Raw genomic sequence first — 22728 nt, forward strand, 5'->3', positions numbered from 1 at the left:
TACTAGAAGGCGGTTTCACCTGTGACAGATAAAATTGACTAGCAAACTAAAGCCAGCACAAAAAAATATAATTTTTACCATGAACAGCATTATTCTCCTTTCCTATGGGTAGAGATCCACAGGAAAGAAGTACATGGATTATTATTTGCTTTGCCACACAGTGGGACGTTTTTGATTTTTTTGAAACCTCATAAACAAACACCTTGTGAACATCTTGGGTATGTACTGCTAACATATGAGTAACCTCCCCAGCACAGTCTGTTTTTCTTAAAAGTCTGCTTTAAAAGGGGTGCTTTGTACCAAGCATTTTCAGGGACTCCGCATTGTTTAACAAAGGTAGACATGTGTGTTACTAAAAGATTCATATAGTTAGAAATCCAAAACACCTGAGTCACCACACCTCAACCTCTGCTACTCTAGCAATGCAATATAGGCACAAGCCCAAGTTCCTTCCTCTCCCCCTGAACCTTCTGGTTCATATTAGGTACTGATTTACAACCACCCCCCCCACCCACACACTTTGGGTAACAGATCAGGGAAAACTTAATAGCACAAACAGTGTGCAAGATGCAAATTTTAGAAGGTCAACACAACAATTCACTGTTTTGCCTGTAATTCCAGCATAGTTGTGGTGGGGGTAATGCGCTAGATTGAATTGTACCTAATGCATCAAAATTTGCACAGCTGCACTGGCAATTTGAAGTAAATCTGAGGCAGTTGAGGTAAACATCCAAGTCTGGATGGCATCACCTCCTTCAAAATGACATACCTCCAATTCTTTAGTGCACTGTGTGCAGTGGTGATTACTTTGAAGGATCCCCAGTGGTAGTTCCAAGGATATTAGTATATTTATAGTTTATGTGAGTGTATGGTACGTGTGAGTGGGTTGACTTGATGGGGTTAAACTTGATGGACTTTTTTCAACCCAACTTAACTATGTAACTATGCTGGTTATCTAAAAGTGCATGTTCTTAAAACAAACCAGTTCATTATGTGCTGAGTTAGCCTTTAAAGAGTGAGACATAATTAATATTATGCTGGTGATATGAAAGTGCATGTTCTTAAATAAACCAGTTCATTATATGCTTAGTTAGCCTAGTGAGATGTGATGAATATTATGTTGCTCATCTAAAAGTTCATGCTCATAAAAACAAACTTAGTGCTGCAAGTTCCCCCCTTAGAGTCTGCAGTTCAGATTCCAAGATGAAAACCCACCGACATCTCTCACATGTAAATACTGCATGGAACTGCTGCTTCAATACCACATACACGTGACAAGACACACGCTGAGTAATACCAGCAAACCCACTTGCACTCATATTTACACTGGGTACTTACAGTCTCCCAAGTGCAATTCCTCACAAACGCCTTTTTGGTTTTAAACACCTTAAGGTTTTTAACACTGCTTAACTCTTAATTCACATGTAACACTTAGATCACATGCAACACTCGCGTGGCAGCTCCCACTTGTTTTGAAGTTACAGAATTAAAGGTTTCAAACCACAGAACACAAAGATAGTGGACAAATTAACGGAAATGGTGGAGGAGATTTTGTTGGGGGTACTGTTAAGGATAGGAAGGACCACATGTCATATGTTCAATATGGTACCAGTATTAAATGTATGTTTGCAAATGCAAGAAGTCTGACTGGTAAAATGGGAGAGCTGGAGGTGCTGGCGTTGGAGGGAAAACATGATGTGACTGGTGTGGCTGAAACATGGCTTAATGAGTCGCATGACTGGGCAGTTAATATCAGCGGCAATACTTTGTTTCAGAGGACAGAGGCAATAGAAAAGGAGGAGGGGTATGTCTGTTTGTTAGGCAGGATTTAAAAGCTAATATAAAGGAGGAGGAGGTGATGTTATAAAATGAAGGGACTGTAGTCTTATGGGTGGAGCTCTTCACTAATTGTAAAGAGTCCAGCAAATTAATTGTTGGAGTATGCTATAGACCCCCTAATGTAAGTGAGGAGGAGGAGGATAAGCTCCTGATGCAAATAGAAAAATCTGCTAGTTTGGAGAAAGTAGTGATAATAGCTAATTTTATTTAACCAGATATTGTGCCATAAAATTGTCATGCAACAGTTCCCAATAACTGTCCTGGCAGTACTGTTACTGCCAGGACAGTTAATGGAATATGTTCCATGACAATTGTATGGAACAAGTTATTGAGGAGCCAACCAGAAAATTCTATACTGGATCTAGTGATCTCTAATGACCCAGAAAGTATAGCAAATGTGCAAGTTATTTAACCCCTGGGAAATAGTGACTATAATGTGATCTCATTAATGTCTGGTGCAAAAAAAACAAATAAACACTGGCAACAAAAACCCTGAATTTCAGAAAAGCTAATTTTAGTTCATTAAGTGCTGTCCACAGAGCACTAATGGCGTGAACATGTGCAGGCGTCTGTCACCTGCGTCGATCAGCACATGCGCTCTGCGTATTTAAAGTTGCCAAGGACCATTGGCAGATTGCTAAGTGATCTTTTGGCTCCTGTGGATACTAGCCTTGTTACTGTTTTCCTGATTTGATTTACTGGTTTGACTTTGGCTTGTTTGACCCTTAACTCTCTGCTGCCTGACCCAACCCCGGCATGTTTTCCGATTACGATTCTTCGCTGCCTGTACCAACCTCGGCCTGATTCCCGACCTTGAATTTATGCTGCCTGACCTGACTTCGGGCTCATCCTTGATCTCGTTTTGTTCCCTGGATCCACTAATTCCCGTTACCGCCATTCCTGCCTATTCATACAATCCTTCCCCTGTCTTCAATTCCAGGGGTTCAGGGCCTGATTTACATCCATTCGTCGTCCCTGTTCCCTCCCCTTTAATCGTGCAAATTTTCATCATCTGGACTGTTTTTGAACCAATGTGGTTGGTATGACGCCCCCCTAAAATCCTGCTGCCCTAGGCCCGGGCCTAGGCGGCCTTTCCACAAATCCGGGCCTGCAGGGGTTAGTATTGTGGAATCTGAAGGTGTAGCTTTTAAGCACCTGACTGAAAGCAACAAACCTTGCACTTCTGAACACAGAGATGAATTTGAGCATAGAATATACAATTAGTATATCTATTACATAACCTCATTTCAACAATCTGTGCAGGGCAACAAAAGTTTTTGGGGTTTTTTTTTTTTTATATGTACCACCAACATTGTGTTAATATTCATATTCAAGCACATGATCTATTCTGAATATTGTACTGTATTAGTGTTTGGTGGTACAGTGTACAGTAAATGCTCCACAGTTACCTCTCTCTCTCTCTTTCTCAAAATTTTAGCTCGATGTAACACATATAGTGATGGGTGAATAAATACGCCTGTCACAAATTTGCGGCGCATTTTTCAAAATTTTTAGACGCGTGTCCGAAAAGTCGCTTGCGTCAAAATTCTCGCCACTATTGTCAACACTATTCAGACGCCCATTGACTTTAATGCCAGCATCAGAATTGACGCAAGCAACTTTTCAGACAGATGCGGGCGTCAATTTCGATTTTCAAAATTTGTTTGCAAATTTTTCACGGTTTCACGAATTTTGCGGGAAATTCACAATTTTCTGGAGAAGCGAAACGGGAGAAATGTGCCCCTCCACTGCTCACATACAGTAAATACAATTTAATGCACAGCTTGAAATTGTTTTTATATGCATGAACCTTACATGAAAGGTAAAAATAGAAGTCAAACAGTAGTGTGGAGAAGGAGAATGCCTTATATGGGATGTTATTGTTGATTTGTTATACAAAGGGGCAGAATTATCAAATTTCAAGCTATTTTTTGTGTACTTCGACTAGGGAATAGTCCAAATTCGATTCAAATTTGAAAAAAGTAAAAAAAATTAGAATATCAAAATTTATCATGTATTGTCTCTTTAAAAATTAGACTACGACCATTCGCCATCTAAAACCTGACGAATTACTGTTTTAGCCTATGGGGGACCTCCTAGAACCTGTTAGGAGTCAATTCGTTTTTTTTGGGAAAAACTTTGAATCAAATTAGATCGAATGCGCTATTCCTTCAATTCGTACGATTCAAATTTGGCCGAATATGGACCTATTAGATTGAAATTGCACCTATTTGACCAAAACCTTTGACTTAGTTTCGGTTGGTCTTTTTGAATTAGAATTTCGAAATTTTTTCAATTCAAAATTCGACCCTTGATAAATATGCCCCAAAGTTGTTATAAGTGTTTCTGGTTACTATGTTATGATATGGTTGTACAAAATGTTAAATCCTGCTTATGCTAAGCTTTGTTCAATAATCGTTCTGTGGTCTCCTAATTCTTGTTAGTATACATGGTATTTTATTTATTTCTGGTATGGATTTGTGGGTTGCAATTATGGGAATAACATGTGCTTTGATACTGTGCCTATGATGTGACCAAACTAAATTTATTTTTCCCCAGCCCTAACATCACATATATAACAAGGACAATATTAACTACAAATTTCTACAGGATTTTGCAAATATATTTAAAGAAGGAAATTTTTGTAAGCTATACATTTAGTTACTTTGTCTTTGATCTCTACTAAGCTACTACATTCTGATTACAAATCAACACACATAGGACTGAGCAAATGGTAAGGCAAACTATTCCAGGGCAAATAAAACGTGTCTACTCTCACAAAATGACTTTCAATTATACTGACAAAATGTTACTTAGTTTAGTTCTGTTACCTTCCCCCACAGTTAGGGAATTTGAGCTGTGCAGCTGTCGCAAAGAGATTTTTTTTTTCAAGGTTCTAAATTTAATTGGAAGGCTAACTCTGGTCTGCTGCCACTTCACACCAGCAAGACCTGGGGACAACAATGAGCCTTCCCTTTATACTACAAATTTCATAATAACACTGCAAACATTTCATTCTAACACATGGCTGCTTTTCTAACGAGCCAAACTTATTATGTGTTGTGACGGAAAAACAAAAGTGGACTTACTGTACACTGATTTGGATTTTTGAATATTAGAGGGAATATATCTTGAAGTGAATTCCAAGGAGTGGCAGATAATAAAGAATTGAGGTATGTACCAACATGCTAAATACATTCTTGTTTATAGTGAGTTTATATTTAGAATTTATTGAACAGAAGGTTATACAAATAAGTTACAACAGTCCCAGGTTCTGGATGAGGGTAGTTCTACTTTATACCCTTTTATTAACAGCTTGAAAGTATTAAATGTTTGTTAATTGTTGGGTAGACAAGTTATATATCTTACAGCACAAGAAAATTCCTTAGTCATACAATAAATAAGGGCACACTATACACCAGCATAAACAATACATTAAATAGCCCTCATATGTAAAGTCAGTAAAATAGGCTTATTTAGGCTGTCAGAGAAATAAGGAAAGTACTTGTGCCACTCCCAACAAAATTGAAACTGCCCACAAAGTCTGGTATAGACAGTAGCATGCCAAGTGCACATTTTGAGATGTACAACCATCTGTCTGTACCAGCAGTTTACCTGGCAGTTTCCATTATACCCAATAGAAAGCTGCCTGGATGATTTTATACGTTTCTCCACTGCAGGAAATACACTGTTAAGAAACCATCTTGTCTAACATTAACCTAAATATTTATATAAATATTTATATAATGCCAAAGTGTGCCAGCTTGAGGGCTTCAGGAAAAGTCCTGGAAGTGCTAAAGCACTTCCAGCAAATATATCAAATAGCACATGTATATTAAAGTGTACCAATCACCTTCTTTGAAAAAAATGTTTTTTATAAGTATGAAATCTTGCTCAACTTGCCTATTGTTCAGTCTGGAAGACTTAAAAAACAAAAATCTTTGCTCAGTCAGTGTTAACTGAGTAGGGTCCTAGCCTGGTATGTGTAACAGTATTGTATGCTTACCAGTGGCTGAATCTAGGGAATGATATGTGCATAATTTTAGCTACATTGCTGTTTTTTGGCTACACCCACTTCTGATATTGCCCACTTTTAAAGGGATTACTCATCTTCCAAACACGTTTCCGTCTGCGCCTGGTTTACTGACAACCACCAGAAAGAACATTACATTTTAAGCTTCAGTTTTAGACAAATGGTCAAAATTAGGTTGAGGAGGAAAAAAATGCACGTTGCAGAAAAACACAGTATTTGCTGTTGCGTTTTGCAAAATCCCCCCCAACCAACAAACACATAAACACAATAATAACATTGTTTCATTAATCCTCAGTGAGGCTGAAAATCTTGAAACTGCACCCCCAGTTTGCGAAGGTGACATCACAGCTGTCTGTGATGTCACTTCCACTATGCATTACAAAAATGGAGTGCGGCTTCCAGTGTATGCCTGTTTGGTATCAGGTGCCTCTAGGTATATGGCCCAAAAACTGCCAAGGGCCCAATATAGTATCCACAAACAAAACACCAATGGCACATCCAATGCTGTTGAACAAGTGTAAGTTCTTTATTAGCTCATAAAATTGCAACATTTTGGGCCTATGCAAGACCCTTTGTCAAGCCTAATGGTGCAATACACACAATACCTTCAAATAGTGAAAAGGTATTTAAAGGTATTGTCCATATTGCACCATTAGGCTTGACAAAGGGTCTTGCATAGGCCCGAAAGTTTTTATTAGCTAATAAACAACCTACAGTTGTTCAACAGCATAGGATATGACATGGTGTTTTGTTTGTGGATACTTCAAATATGCATGACATGAATGAACCCCCATCTCTCCTGCCGGATTTATGCAGGTAAACTCTGGTAGCTGGGGAGGGTTTTTTTACTAAAAGAAAAAAAAATTCATTTTATAGACACCCAAGGGCTGGCCCCTTAAAGCTGCTGCCCTAGGTACTGACCCTCAGGTGCCTATGTATAAATATGGCCCGCTCAAGTATATTTGTGTTTGTTTTTTAACACCACATTTTTACTCTACTTGTGAAACATCTCAAACTCAAATATTGATAAATCTGCCCTTAAAACAGACATACTGCTGAAAAAACAGCATTCTCCTTATGGGAAAAATGTATCAATTGAGTATGGTAGGGATGCACCAAACCTCAATGGAGTATGGTAGGTATGCACCAAACCCACCTGTTTTGTATTCAGCCAAATTCCCAAATCCTCCTTAATGGATTTAGCCAAATACCAAACCAAATCTGAACTATCTGTGCCACCAGAAACTATTGGCTCACATTGCAAATGTTTTGCTTTATCTACTAGGGTTTGGGTTTGATTCAACCAGGCTCTTTAATTCGGCTGAATCAAGCTAAAAAAGGCTCAGATTAGGCCGAATCCTGAACTGAATATGGGATTTTGTGCATTCCTAATTTATGGTACTATCCCAGAGACGTGGTACTTCCTCAGGCAGGTTACAAGGGACAGCAAGATAAAATTCAGCTATGATAAGTGCTGAAAATATTTTTTTTAAACCAGAAATTAAGCTCTCATATTTCAGGGAGTACAATTGATTTAATCGTATTGTGAGCATATAACAACACTTGACTCCCAGCAATCTCAAGCATGACACAGTGAACACTATCATAAAACAACATATTTATCAACTACCAGCATAAAACTACACTTTTATTTACAGCATACCCCAACATGTAATCACTGCTAGTAACACTACATCAAAAAATAACACTGTCTCATCATACAGAATATAATACACATAAATAATATATATACACATAAAACACTGTGACCTACTACAAACCCCACCACAGAACACCCCTCAACCCCAGCAATCCTAAAAATGAATAACTTTGACTTCCAGCATATTCCAAAATAACATTTTGATAGCTAGCAACTCACCATTAATCAGCAATGTGAATCAGGTATAAAATGACAGTGTGACCCCAGCTCATCTGTTGACATGCCCACCAAAAACAGTTATTTTAAAAACAATGTTTCATATCGATCCAACATTTAATGACTCGGTGACCCCAGCATTTCTTAACACATCAGCCCCAGCATTTCCTGCTAGCCAAATATTTCATGATACGGTGTCCTCAGCCACCATCAGTAGCTGAAATCGGATTATCTTTATTTTACAAATGGTCTGTCTTCATATTTTATGCTTGTAAAGTGCATAGCACAGTACAGTGCCAAGTGCAGCACTCTCAGGTATATAAAAATCCACAAGTGAACAAGTGAACTCAAATTTATGTGGGTGCCCCCAGTGTAGCACCGTGCCGCCATCTCTGTCGATGTCCCAGCGATCCTCTATGCAGTCTTAAACAGCATGCATGAGCAGCAAAGTAAAGATGTTAAAAGTTAAAGTTTGGATTTTTTTACTCTACTTCACAAGTGGGCTGTCGAGGACAGCAGCAATTAGGATAGTGGTGGCTTTTTAATTTCTGCAACAATTACTTTGAATGCCCATGTGCTGCCAACCTACCTCACAGAGTGAGGCAGTACTCTTTATCTTTTAGGAGATCAAAATGCAAAAGTGCTTTGTTTGCATTGGTGATTTGCACCTTGCCCCATATTCTTAAATAAGGCCTAAAGTGTCTGCCTAATAGAGGTGTGATTAAGGTTTTTTGATTTGTTGGTTGGAAAAGTAGGGTAGAGCTGTTTTTGAGAGCTAATTTTTAGATGCTGTATTAAAAGAGAACTGTTTTACAACAGATCCCCTCTGCATTGGCAACCCGGTAGGTTGCCAATGCATCAAAATGCCACTTCATATTTGCTTAATGCAAACAATTAAAGCAACATTTTTTATTCTGGTAACAGCCCAAAAGACCTAATTCTTTTAACATTTGAGCTAAACAGCTTATATTTTAATCCCCCCGCCTCTTGGCCAGTAACTACATAACCTAAGATATGGCCCTTGGGAGTTTCAATTTGATTGGACAAGGGCACGTTTTCTACCGTGTTGCATTATATCTTCCTTTTAAAAACACTCTGAAAATGATTAAATGCCACAGTGAGCCCATAATCATCCTCATGTGTATTAACAGTATTGAGTCCATCAAATACTGTTGTATCATCTGTATTTATAGGGCCTATCACTTTTCCTGCATTGTATAATGAAGTCCCACTGTCACTCCCCTTCTGAAAATGCCAATATTGGCTGGTTTAGCTAGCTATTCTGCCTACTTTTGCATTACTTGCTGAGAAAGGTAAAAGCACATCTTGTCTGTCATGGATCTATATAATGGTATCTCTACATGGTATTTATACCAACCAAACTCACCCATCCATGCTGCCAGCAATGCATGGTATCACGATATATTTGAAAATAACTCAATATTTATTCCAGAGTACCACAATGCTATTCAGGATATAACAAGATTGGCTTTCTAGCATCTCCTTCAGGCAACTACAGAACAAGGATATATTCTTATGGATGATGAGATCCTTTTCGTTGTTGTGTAGGGTTCAACTTCAGAGTTTAGGCACCGCAAGACCTGCAGAACTACAGAACAAGGTCTGCATAAATTTCTCTTGAAATGTGACACAATTGGTGTGTGTTTTTTAATTACTCACTGTTAAGTGCTCAGGTCACCTGAGCCATATAAGAACCATTTCAGTAATTGGTATTGGCAACATTGGAGTGGTAGATTCAGTGACAGAACTTGTTTTACATAATGTTATGAGGTCAAGAGGCAGTACAAGTTGGATATCCCGCTATCCTGACTAAGTCAAAACTTGCTTAGAGACAGTTTAAGGTCAGGTAAATAATTTGTTATTCTGCTCTTATGGTCATGTATTGTAACTGCCAGTACAAGAGCCTTAGGGAAAGAAACACATTCTCATAATGTACCAAAAAAACATTGTTTCTTCTCAACTCCTGGGTGGCATCTACTGGTGAAGAAAGCATCAGAAAATGTATTGTATTGTCCTATTGCATATTTGTAAAAACGTATCATATCCCCTCTGAAGCACATTTTCTCCAGTATAAACAATCCCATCATGACCAACCCTCAGGCTCACATTTGTGGAGAGGCCACCAAGGCTTGGGCCTGGGGCAGCAGAATTTTATGGGGCGGCATGCTGCCCAACCACACCCACATTGGTTCAGAAACACCGTGAATGCTCCAGTCCAGACGCTGAAAATTTTCACCAATAAAAGGGAGAGAAGGGGGCAACGAATGTCAGGGGTGCCCACTATGTAAAGCCGGCCCTGCAAGCCTTGACTTGTATAACAGCTTCAGGATTGTCACAAGCACCAGACACTTGTTTTACCAGTATTTAATTATTTAAAATGTATATGAATTAGGGTCTCATGGGGCCCCTATACACAGCCGCAGATTCTGCTATTTCTATAGTTACACCCCTGGTTTGCAGCATAGTGCTCCCACCCCACCCCTTTAGAACCAGAAAACAGCAAAATATTACAAAACATCATGTCCTGATGCCTACAAACGAATAACAATGCATGCAAAGGGTATCGCTAATAGGATGTTTGTGATTTCTTTTTTGATAATAGACATCCTGAACTATAATTGGCTGGATTTACTTTAGTCATACTTGTCCCACTAAACTATTTAGAAAACAATAAAAAAATAATTTTTTTAAAAGATATTACTGAAAAAGTGTTCTGATTGTACACTGGCCTGCAGCTCTGTCACTCAAATACTGAAGTTAAAAGTGTCCCTTCACGCCAATCTCAGAAACTTCAAGACAAGACTTCAACTACTAATTTGAGATCTAGATCCAGATCTCCTATTTCTCAGGAACAATTGATTTCTGAAACTGCAATGACTTAAGCTGGCTTGATTTAATTATTTGAAGGTACTATTCTTTATAAGTGAAAAGTGATGCAGACTTTACCCTGTCACTTTTCTGGATAAGAGAGTTTACACTTTCTCTCTCTTTAGGAAAAAAGTGAAGTCACTTAACCTAATGCTTTTACTTTTGGTGCTTTATTTTATTATTTTAAGTTGGTTGTTAGTAACTGATGTAAAGGCACTGAGTTTTGAAAAATTTTCTGTCTTAAGAAATGTTCATATTCAAATTATTACTCTTATTATTATAAGGTATCTGTTTATAAGCCATTTACTCGTAAGTTATAGGTGGTTTGTTAAATTTTTTATCAGGATATTTTATTTTTTTTCTCTATCTTTTTGCCATGTTTTTTTTGAGAACATTGACCTGTACTGAATTTTTAATTATTTTTTTAGACCTGACACTTTTACTATTTTATTTTAAGTATTTTGAAACCTTTATTTTACTTTTCATGACATGTTGCAATGCTTAACATAGTCACATGGAATGTAAATGGGCTTAATTCGTTCATTAAAAGAAAGAGAATTCTAGCTGAGCTAAAAAAATTTAAATCTGATGTAGTCATGCTTCAGGAGACTCATCTTTCAGAGGGAGAATCTCAAAAATTAAAAAAAGGATGGGTTGGCCAAGTAGTATACTCTCCTGCAGTTAAAAAAAAAGGAGGTGTAGCAATTTTGTTTCATAAATCCTTAAATTTACAAATATTGAATTCAGAAAGTGACACTGACGGTAGATTTGTATTAGCTGAAATACTGTTGCAAAATAAGAATTGGTATATGGGTTCATTGTATGCTCCTAATTCAAGTAAGGAAGAATTTTACTCTCAGATTGCGCAAAAAATAGGATCCTATCCGCAAAATAGGTTTATAATTGGTGGAGATTTCAATGAATCTTATTTATGGCCTCTAGATAAAAGTGGTCCAACCCAAAAACAGCCTTTTAGAAAGTCCAAATTATTGTCCAATTTTGAAAATCAGACGAAGTTAGTAGATCTTTGGCGAATTTTAAACCCAACAGAAAGAGATTTTACTTTCTTCTCTCATCCTCATGGGACAGGGACTCGAATTGACTATTTGTTTTCCTCAATTGATGTACTTAATAAAACTAGATCAGCTCATATTGGGAATATTAGTTTGTCAGATCACGCCCCGGTCTTGATTGAGATTGAATTAGGCCCTTTACCGAAATCTTACATTCCCTGGTCATATCCTATCTTTCTTAAAGACAAACAAGAGTTTAATGTAAAGTTGAAAGAGAGATGGAATTTATTCCTTCGAGAAAATATGCAATATCAGGATGAGAAAGCTAATTTACCATTATTATGGGATACATGGAAAGCAGTAATCCGGGGTGAGATCACTTCTTATAAAATTCATTTTATGAGAAAAATTAATAAAGAATTCATATTCCATTCTAAAGCTCAGAAAAAGGCTTATTTAAATTTTATTATGCATCCATCTAGACAACATAGTGAGGAGTATAAAGAATCTTTGGATAAACTTAAATATTGGAATAACCTGAGAGATCAATCCTCATTGGCTTATTACAAAGCTAAATTTAGTAATTTGCATAATAAATCTAACAGATTCTTAGCTAATATATTTAAAAATAGTAAGAGTTCTCATAAACCAATGTTGATTAGAAACCATTTAGGTCATTTAACTAATCTTCCGAAAGATGTGGTTAATATCTTTAAATGTTATTTTGAATCTATCTATTCCCCTTCACAAACAAATGATATTGAAAGCTTAACTTTTCTTTCGAAGGTCGATTTTCCAAAACTCTCTGAAGAACAGTTAGCTTCGCTCAATCAACCAATTACTACTCAAGAAGTATTATTAACCATTAATTCACTCAAAGATTTTAAAGCAGGAGGGCCTGATGGATTCACTTCTCCCTTTTATAAAAATATGAAAATGGAATTTGCCCCCTTTTTAACTGATTTATATAACGAGATTTATTGTCATGGGAAAATTTTAGATTCTAGTTTGGTCTCCCATATTAAGTTAATTCCAAAAGAAGGTAAAGACCTTTCTCAACCTGCTTCTTTCAGACCTATTTCCTTAATAAATATTGACTTTAAGATATTAACGAAAATAATAGCTGATAGATTATCTTTATTACTACCTACTATTATTTCTTCTCAACAAAATGGTTTTGTGAAAAATAGGACTGGTGTTAAAAATATACGTACTTTATTAAATGTTATTTATAAAGCCAAGAAATCTAGGGTTCCATGTTCAATTTTGAGCCTTGATGCCGAAAAGGCCTTTGATAATGTTTCCTGGAAATATCTTTCTGAATGCTGCGACAGATTTGGCTTTAGAGGTCAATTTATTGGACTGCTTCATTCCATATATTCAAATCCTAAAGCGAGAATTGCTGTAGTTGGTGAACTTTCTGAAACATTTGGTTTGTATAGAGGAACTCGCCAAGGTTGCCCTTTATCCCCACTCTTGTTCAATATTTCTATGGAGCCTTTAATTAGGTTTATGGACTCTTCTGATTTATTTCAAGGGTTGATGATTAACGGCAAACATATTAGGTCATTAGCATATGCTGATGATCTTCTCTTAATTGTTAGTAATCCTACACTATCACTTAAGAACATTTTTAAATTTTTTGATTATTATAAAACTTTTTCGGGATACTTTATAAACTCTAGCAAAACAAATATTTTGAATATTGGTAATACCATTCCAAGACAATTACTTGCTGACCTTCACATTAAATCTCCTTCTGGTACATTGAAATATTTAGGATTGCTGGTCTCTTCTGATCTCTCTAAGCTATATTCATTAAATTATAACCCATTAATTCAAATAATGAATACTCTTTGTAAAAAATGGATGGATAGTCCATTAAATTTAATGGGAAGAATAGCATTATTTAAGATGTTGATCTTTCCAAAAATTGCATTTCCTATATTAAATCTCCCACTATTGTTAAAGCACTCAGATGTGCAGAAGATGGATCGAATTTTAAGTAATTTTATCTGGCATAACAAAAAAGCAAAAATTTCTTTATCTAAACTTAGGAAACCTAAATGCTTAGGGGGACTTAATGTTCCAGATTTTAGAAAGTTTAATGTTGCTGCAAATACTAGATATATTGTTGAATGGTTGTCTGGTAGAGAGAAATTCACAAATCTAGATTTGGAACAATTTTTAGACTCAAAAGAGCATATTATTTCTTCTCTACATAGAGGTTGGTCAGAGCAAAATATTGATATTAAAAGAAACCCAATATATAGAGATACATTCAGCACTTGGAAAATTTTGTGTAAACAGAATAATTTAAATTTTAATGTCTCACCTTTCTTATCTCCTTTTTTTTTGGGAGGTTTTCCTAAAAAGGGAAGAAATATTGTCTCTCATAGGTGGAGAAGATTTGGTATCTTTCAAATTAGTCATATTATTGATCCGGTTTCTGGAGATCCTCTTTCTTGGAACAAAATTAAAGAACAATATGGTCTTTCTGAGAAAGAGAGGTTAAGTTATTTGCAAATTAGACAAGGTTTTCAACTAATTGATCACAAAACAAAGTCACAACTAAATCATCATCAGTTTTATGATTCCGTAGTGCAATTAACTGAAGATCTCAAACTAAATAATATTTCATGGATCTCATCACATCTTCTAAACCCTATTTCTAATGATTTTGATCCACTTGATAATTCCAGTAAAAAATGGTCCGCGTTTTTAGGGATAAACATTTCTTCCAAAGACCTTTTGAGATCGTTTCAAAATTTTAGAAAGAGTGTACTTTCTGAGAGCTGGAGAGATCAGCAATTTAGATTCATTCATCTGGGTTATGGACTATTGTTTCAAGAAAATAAAGATTCTCAGAAGGTTTCTTATTGTCCGAAATGCAAAGAGCAAAATGTTGATTTTTTTCATTATATGTGGGTATGTCCACTTATCACAACTCTATGGGAGAAAATTTCACGTTACATTAAAGGAGTGGTCACGTTAGATATATTGTTGAAACCCCAATATGCACTGTTAGACCTTAAAGATTCGTTTCAGTTATCACAGAGGGATTCTTCTGGGAAGATTACAGATGAAATACTGTCTTTTTGTTGGCTGGTTATGGCTGCTTCTCGAAAGTCTATTTTTCTGTTTTGGATTAAAGATAAACCCCCTTCTTTGAAAGACGTAATTTCATATCTGCATCAGCTATGTATGCAAGAAGCGGTTAGATTTAGGATGGATGATTCTATTCAAAGAAATAAAGTTAAGAACAGATGGTCCCTGTATATTTCATCTTTAGATGTTTCTAAAAAAGATTTTATCCTTAAACTGATGGGACAAGATGATCACTAATGAATGAATTTGGTAATAGTGTGTTAAAACTATTTGTACTGACTTCCCATGTCTTAATTATCTTTTTTTTAAAAAAAAGTACGGGTCTTTTTGTTTTTGTTTCTGTTTTTATTTTGATTTGTTTCTGGTTATTTCATGGTTCAGATACATGAAAACATCTCTTGAATTTTACTCATATGAATTGTTCTTTTATTCCATAATATGATTGTTCATATATTTAATTCATTGTATTTTCATGAAAATTCAATAAAAAGAATTTTAAAAGAAAAAAAAAAAAAAAAAAAAAAAAAAAAGTGTCCCATCGCATACCTCCCAACATTTTGTAAATAAAAAGAGGGGCCTAGCGCCTGCCCGCACTACCTCGCGCAGGCGCAAAAGCACTGGTGTGCAAGTGCCGGAGTCCTCAGTGCTCCCCATAGAGCGGCTGGGCGGGTGGCCTCGCTACAAATCCGGGCCTGGTTATTACAGTTTTGCAAATGAAGGTGAATTGCCCTTTAAGCTGTGAGTCTAACTTTTCCCAAGGGACCTTCTTATCTAAATTTACAATTACTTATTTGCTTATCTCAAAATTGTTACAAAGCATCTTATTTGCACATGTTAGCTGTTCTGAGCTCTCTGTCAAAAGAGAATTAAGTTAGAAACTTTGTTTCTTTTTCTGGCTGTTCAGTGCAGAGAAAGTCAAACTTTCCGGTACAAACACGGGACCGCAGGTTGAGCTGTCAAAAGTGTGACTGAAAACGGGGAACAGTTTGAAGGTATGCCATTGTATATTTAAATTTATACCAGAATGAACATACCATTTGTTTAAGGAAAGGGTGTTGGATGAGTTCATTGGTCAAAGGCTATGGCTCAGTACAGTGGCTACAGGTTCATTTATTTATACAAAATGCTGCTGATAATGGTAAAAAGGATAATTGGTGCAGCAGCCCATGGTATATTTGATGAGGGGACTATGTCAGGCATGTACAGCCAGTTGCAAATTTGATTCTTATTAACACATTCACTGACAGCTCCCCATCCACTCTGGAACTCTGCAATGTTTGTTTTTTCAAATGCTGAAACATAGGGGCAGATTTATCAAAGGGCGAAGTGGCTTTTGCTAGCAAAAATTCACCAAAATGACACTTCACAGGGACATTGCCAATTAAAATGCGTAAGGGATAATTCACTAGCAAGTTTTGGGCTCTTTCGGCAGGCAAACTTTCACTCAGATGAACCATTGTTATGCTGCAAATTCATCAAAGTGCAATGTTTCCACTACGTTACCCTTTTCGCCAGAGTCTGCTTCGCCAGGTTATTTCTAGTGAATTGATAAGATGAAGCTACATCCTCAACAATGTTATGTCAATGACATCATATCCTGTATGCCGAAAGTCAAAGACAAAACACAGACAAAGACAAAACACTAGCGTTTTTTCATATTTTAAAAACTTCGTATTTAGATAAATAAATACATTTATTGCGAATTAACGTCTGACAAAGTTGTGCAAAGTGTGGCGAGGCGAAAATTCCCCCTTTAGTAAATTTGCCCCATAGACTCCCAGATCACTTTGCCAGTGAAAGGGTTATGTTTAATTAATAATTTCTTAAGAATGTTTAAGGTAGTACTTAAGCAATAAATAGAGACTTTGCAGTGGCTTAAATGTTACTTTAGTTGGTAGTATATTTTTCATTATAATGCATAGTTTCATAGTCACAACTGTTACATAATAGTATTTTTCCTAAATATTGTACAGCCAAAATCACAAGGGGCTTGGATTCGCAGCAAAATTCTACATGTCGCTGTCTGCAAATTTTTTCGCAAGAATTTGCTGCAAAAAAAGTAGTCGCTGAGACAAAAAAGTCACCATGAAAAAACGCCCATTGACTTTAACTCCCAGTTTGAGTAAGAAAAAAAATTTGCACACGTAAAAAATTGTAAAAAAAATTGTAGCCATTTGTTTTACAAATGTTTTAGCAGTTTCACAGATTTTTTTGCAAAGCAAAATGGGACAGATTCACCCATCATTAGCCTTTCTTGACCCTGGTGGCCGTAAGTGCAAGAGCCCTTATTGCTCTTTCTGGGAGCACTTGTAGCCTACTGTGCACTGTGCTCTACACCAGCGGCGTTTCATGGGCTGCTGCTGTCTGAGGCAACAGCCCCGATGCCGTCCCCTCCCACTCCGCGCTTTCAACTTTTAGCGTCGGAGTGGGTCCAGGGGGGGCTGCTTCGCTAGTGCTAGCTAGCGTTCACTGCACTAGCAGAGACAAATTTCGATGTTGAAAAATGGAAATTAGGCTCTTAAAGTTTCCAGAGGCAGCTTTTTTTTACCCCTGGTAACTGGCCACTGCTCTGCACTGAGCACATGATGAAAAATCATCAGCACACCCTTGTACTTACTGCCTGCCCTGATGTGTGCTACAGGTTCTGCTGTTCCCTACCTTGCATGTCTGAATAACTATATGTGTTAGCGCTAGATCCAAAGGCTGTGCGACCTTCAGCCATTTATAAACAGCTGAAAGGCAGCATGTGAAGTGCAGCAAAAAGGTTGATTGTGGCCTTTTTGTGCACCTTGCATGCTGCATTTAGCTTCACAAATGAGGACCATGGAATAAGCTGAAATGTCTATTTACAGTAGATGATGATTCACATGTATGTTAACATGGCATCAGTTTGCTTTAATTATCATTGTTTATGTTTTTTAAAGACAGCACTGTTAAATAAAAGTTAAATAAAAGTGGATCTAATATCGAGCCCTGAGGGACCCCCACTAAGAACCCTACTTCAAGTAGAGAATGTACCATTGACAACTACCCTCTGTACCCGATCCTGTAGTCAGTTTTCTATTCATGTGCAAATGACTCCATTAAGTCCAACAGACCTTTAGAAAACATTTTTTTGGGGGGCACTGTATCAAATGCTTTGGCAAAACTCAAATAGTTCACATCTACTGCTCCCCCATTGTCCAGCCTCTTGGTTACCTTGTCATAAAAAGCAATAAAATTTGTCTGACATGACCTATCCTTCATAAAGCCATGCTGATTTCTAATCATAATGCCATTCACTAGGACAAAATTTTGAATGGGATCCCTTAACAAGCCTTCAAATAGTTTGCCCACCATAGATGTCAAACTAACTGGCCTATATTTGCCAGGCTCAGATTGTAATCTCTTTTTAAATATTGGAATGACATCAACTTTCCTCCAATCCAGGTACCATACCAGAAGAAAGAGCATCTGAGAGAATAAGGGCCAGTCTAAAACTGAATTAAGCTCTCTTTGAACCCGGGGGTTTATGCCATCTGGCCTGGCACCTTGTTTACGTTAATTTTAATGTCAGGCTGTGGACACAATACACTCTTTTCACTTTGAACTATTGCCTGGTGGAAGTTTGCCTTCATTGAGTGCCTGCTCCATATTGGTTCGTCGCTTTATGAACTATATCATGAGTCAGCCACTGACTAGATTGAGCTAAGCCAACAGTGCAACTATGAAGTGAGCCTGGGAACTCTGTTTTTTTTAACACTGAAGAAAAGAACTGATTTAGGACATTTTCCTTTTCTGTATCTGTTACCACCATACTGGTATCATTATATTTAAAGGAGCAACACTCTTAACCTGCATGCTTAGCCTCTGCCACAATTCACTCTTCATTTCCTATGTTTGCCTTCCGATTGAGGTTTTAAAACATTAATTATAGTGTTTATATTCATTAAATGCAGCTTCTGTCCCAACAGACTTGTCGTTTTTAAATGCCTTCCTTTTCTTTCATATTAACCTCTTTACTTCTATATTATGTCACATACTGTAGGTTGTTTCATTTACTCCTTAAGTGAATTAAATTTATTTAATGCTTTAACAGTTACACAAAAATAGGTAAAGTGAGGAAGAAGAGTAAAGATAGAAAGAGTACATAGATAACTAAGCCATTGTGAGTCATATCAATTTATACAGATTGAACATTCAACCAAGTATACCAACTTTTGTTTGGGTAACACATCATTTAACTAGTTTTTTCCAGAGGGTAAATGCTGGAGCCATTGTAGATTTCGAGGTCAACAAAATAGCTTTTTTCACAACCGTTGGTATGATGATAGTCCCAAATCTTACAGCACCCCAAGTAAGCATACCTTTGGGCACTAAATGTTAGGGAGAGCCAGGCTCTCATTAATATACTTTACACAGCAGACCAAAATTGTTTAATGACTGGGCATTCTAAAAAACATGAAGGAAGGTGCCTACCACAAGATTACATTTGGGACGTGTATCTGATACTTGGGGGTACAAATTAGCCAGCCTGTAATGAATTTAATTTGAATAAACCTGTCCCTAACGGACATTGTAATATCTGGAACTTACTTTAAGACATCTACCCACATTTCTTCCTCCAGGTCTGGTATGTCGTTCTGCCATTTTCCTTTTATCCTGGCCAGCGGATCAGGATTGGCTTGCCATAACAGGGTATAGAACCATGGGAGAGGTTTTTTTTAAATCTCGCCTATGTAGGTAAACTTCCAGGGTGGTTTTGGATATTTGCAGGGGTCGAGCGGGGAACTGGGAACAGAAAGCGCGTCTAAGGGTAGGACTACACGAACGATTTAGACGCGTTCCAACACGCTGCAACAAAACACATGCGACAAAAATAAGGTAAGAGAATTTCGCATGGTGTCGCAGCATTGATCCAACACGACACGACTGTCGGATGCAGACGCTGCGGACGCATGGTATTGCGTCGGTTGATCAATGCGACACCATGCAAAATTCTATCTCTTACCTTATTTTTGTTGCATGCGTTTTGTCGCAGTGCGTCGGAACGCGTCAAAATCGTTTGTGTAGTTCTACCCTTAGTTGTAAATAGCAAAAGTACATGACGGGGGGCAGCCCAAACTCATCATTAAGGATCTAAAGTTTTTAAATTCTCCATCAGATGTTATGTCCCAATAGTGACAATTTAATATTATTTTAAATGACAACCATTTCTGTTCTGTGTATTTAGCTGAAAACATAATGCCCCAATCTAAGGGTAGCCCTCGAAGCACCAAAATTAGCTTTACTGTAATTCAGGGTTTTTGTTGCCCCAGTGTATATTTGTTTTTTGCACCAGACATTAAATTAGATCACATTATGGTCACTATTACCCAGGGGTTTAATTACTTGCACATTTGCTATATGTTCTGTGTCATTTGTGATAACTAGATCCAGTATAGCATTTTTCTGGTTGGCTCCTCATAAACTTGTGCCATAATATTGTCATGTAATAAGTTTATAAGCTTGTTCCCATTAACAGTCCAGGCAGTATTGTTGCTCCAGTCAATATCTGGGTAATTAAAATCCCCCATTATCATTACTTTGCCCAAACTAGCAGCCTTTTTCTATTTGCATCAGGAGCTTAGCCTCCTCCTCCTCCTCACTTACATTAGGGGGTCTATAGCATACTGCTAAAATTAATTTGCTGGACTCTTTACAATCGGTGAAGAGCACCACCCATAAGATTTCAGCCCTCTCATTTTCTAACATCACCTCCTCCTTTATATTAGCTTTTAAATCCTGCCTAACAAATATACCCCCTCCTCCTTTCCTATTGCCTCTGTCCCTCTGAAATAAAGTAAATTCCCCTCCTTTGCCCACTACCTCATCTAACCTATATTCCATTGAATCCTTTAATAAACCCCCCAAGCCTAGTTTAAAATCTCCTCCAACTCTCTAGCCATTCTCTCCCCAAAGCAGCTGCACCATCATCATTGAGGTGCAGCCCATTCCTGGGCTGTAGTCGATTGAGATATCAGCCCAGTTCTCCAAAAACCCTAAACTAATCTCCCTAAGCTCCCACTGTCTTCTTAACGTTGCTTGTGGCACAGGCAGTATCTGAGAAAATTTCCTTGAAGTCCTCGCCCTCAACTTTACACTTTACAACAAGAAATCATACTTGAGGACTTCACCACCTCCTCTAACTTTGTCATTGGTACCTTTGTATACCGAGACCACGAGTCTTCCCCAGACCCTCCCAATAACTTGTCCACTCACTCCACCACATGCTGAACACTAGCACCAGGCAAACAGCAGACTGTTCGGCATGACTTTTGGCAGATGAGGCTATTCACCTCTCGAATGTCAGGATGGCTGCAAACAACTCCAAAGTGTTCCTTGGAACTTTCTCATTGACTTAAACAGCAACAGGTTTTAGGTGGCGAATAGTCAAATTTGAGTTCTTAAAGGGCCAAAGTATGATAAATCTCGAAAAACAATAAAAAAAATTTTTAAAAAAACTCGAAGCGTATTTCAATAACTCCCTAGTCCAATTTGACAGTTTTGACCATAAAAAAATTAGAAAATTCGAATTAGAATTTTTAATTTACCCCTTGATAAATCTGCCCCTTACTTCACATGCTGTGCACTCGCTGTGCAGTCAGAGACTTACTGAGATATCAAACCAAAGAACACAAAGCCTAGTCAGAATTTACTTGATAAACTCTTAATTAGTAGATAGAGGGAAAGAAAAAAAAATGCTGTTTGTTACCAACAGTAAAATAAACACCCCCTATTAATGTTAAAAAAAAAAGTTTCCCCTTAGAAACTACATCTCTAGCAAAAACACAAAAAATAAAATAAAATGCACTAAACGTATTTACTAGCTTATCCCAAAAGAGAAAATCTGCATGTCTCTGTCAGATACTACCCAGAACACACAGCACACAGTTATTTGCATTCTCACTTAACACCTCCCACACTCACTGTGCAGTCACAGACTTATTGAGGTATCAAGCCTCATTTTACTGAGAAATAACAGCCATAGACTAAAATGCATAGTAAAAAAAAATGTTGTATGGTTTGAAATTTTTTTGCACAATTTTACGCCCATTGACTTCAATGGGTTTGGCAACATTTTGCTGTTTGCCAAATTTTTGGCAAAGTGAAACAGGTCAGATTTACCCATCACTAGGCTGTTCTTCCAAAATACTCCCCATGGAAACACACATTTGTAAGCACAGATATTATTTACTCTTAGTTCCATTTATTGAAGGTCAAACATAGGCTTATATAGGTTATAAGTAAAGACGTCCCGATATAGTGACGTATCAGCATAGTTATTAGCATAGTATATGTCTGTAATAGGTATATCCTTCAGGATGGACAAGATAGAAAAAAGAGACAAATATGTGCATGCGCGTTAGCTAAGCTATTTTGTCTGAGGCAAGCTGATAATATTGTTTATAGTACATGATGATACTTATGCAAGGTTGTCTAAGAAGAGACAGTACAGGGTCGTACAGAAAAACAAGTACAGAGGCCTACAAGGGTTGGCACGTAGGGATGTTAACCCTTCACCCCCTCCCTTGGGAATTTACCTTGACTGTTGGCTACTGAGCATGCTTAGTTCTTCTTAAAGGAGAATTCAACCACTAGGCACAAAAATCCCTCCCCCCTGCGTAGGCCCCCCCCAGTCCTACCTCCCCCCCGTCCTACCTCCCCCCCCGGGCAAATGCTCCTAACTTGTTAATTACCCCTCCTTCTAGGTCCTCTCCAGCTGAGTTCATGGCAGCCATCTTCTCCCGAGCGCTCTTCTTCCTGTATTTTTTTGCGAATTTTCCACTGCGAATTCAATGTAATCCGGATATTCGCCATAAGTCCATGCCTGCCGAATAAATTTGCCGATCACTAGTCATTTGTTTTTTCTTTTGCCTGTACAGCTGGCTAAACACAGAGAGATCTGCTCTCGAGCAGATCTCATCCTGATATGCCCACATTGAGGTGGG

General features: G+C 37.5%; 1 protein-coding gene across 2 annotated transcripts in view; it reads left to right on the forward strand.

Annotated features, from left to right (window-relative positions):
- Window positions 1-4759: 4759 nt before the first annotated feature.
- Window positions 4760-22728, forward strand: part of cacna1s.S (calcium channel, voltage-dependent, L type, alpha 1S subunit S homeolog) — a 136519-nt gene continuing 118550 nt past the window's right edge. The window contains exons 1-2 of one of the 2 annotated variants that reach the window (XM_018249248.2): window positions 4760-5012; window positions 15663-15750. The gene's annotated coding sequence lies outside the window, so the exon portion shown is untranslated. The remainder of the gene's footprint in view (window positions 5013-15662; window positions 15751-22728) is intronic. The other variant, XM_018249247.2, reaches the window with a different exon arrangement.

This window comes from Xenopus laevis, chromosome 2S (assembly GCF_017654675.1).
Source record: "Xenopus laevis strain J_2021 chromosome 2S, Xenopus_laevis_v10.1, whole genome shotgun sequence".
NCBI lineage: Eukaryota > Metazoa > Chordata > Amphibia > Anura > Pipidae > Xenopus > Xenopus laevis.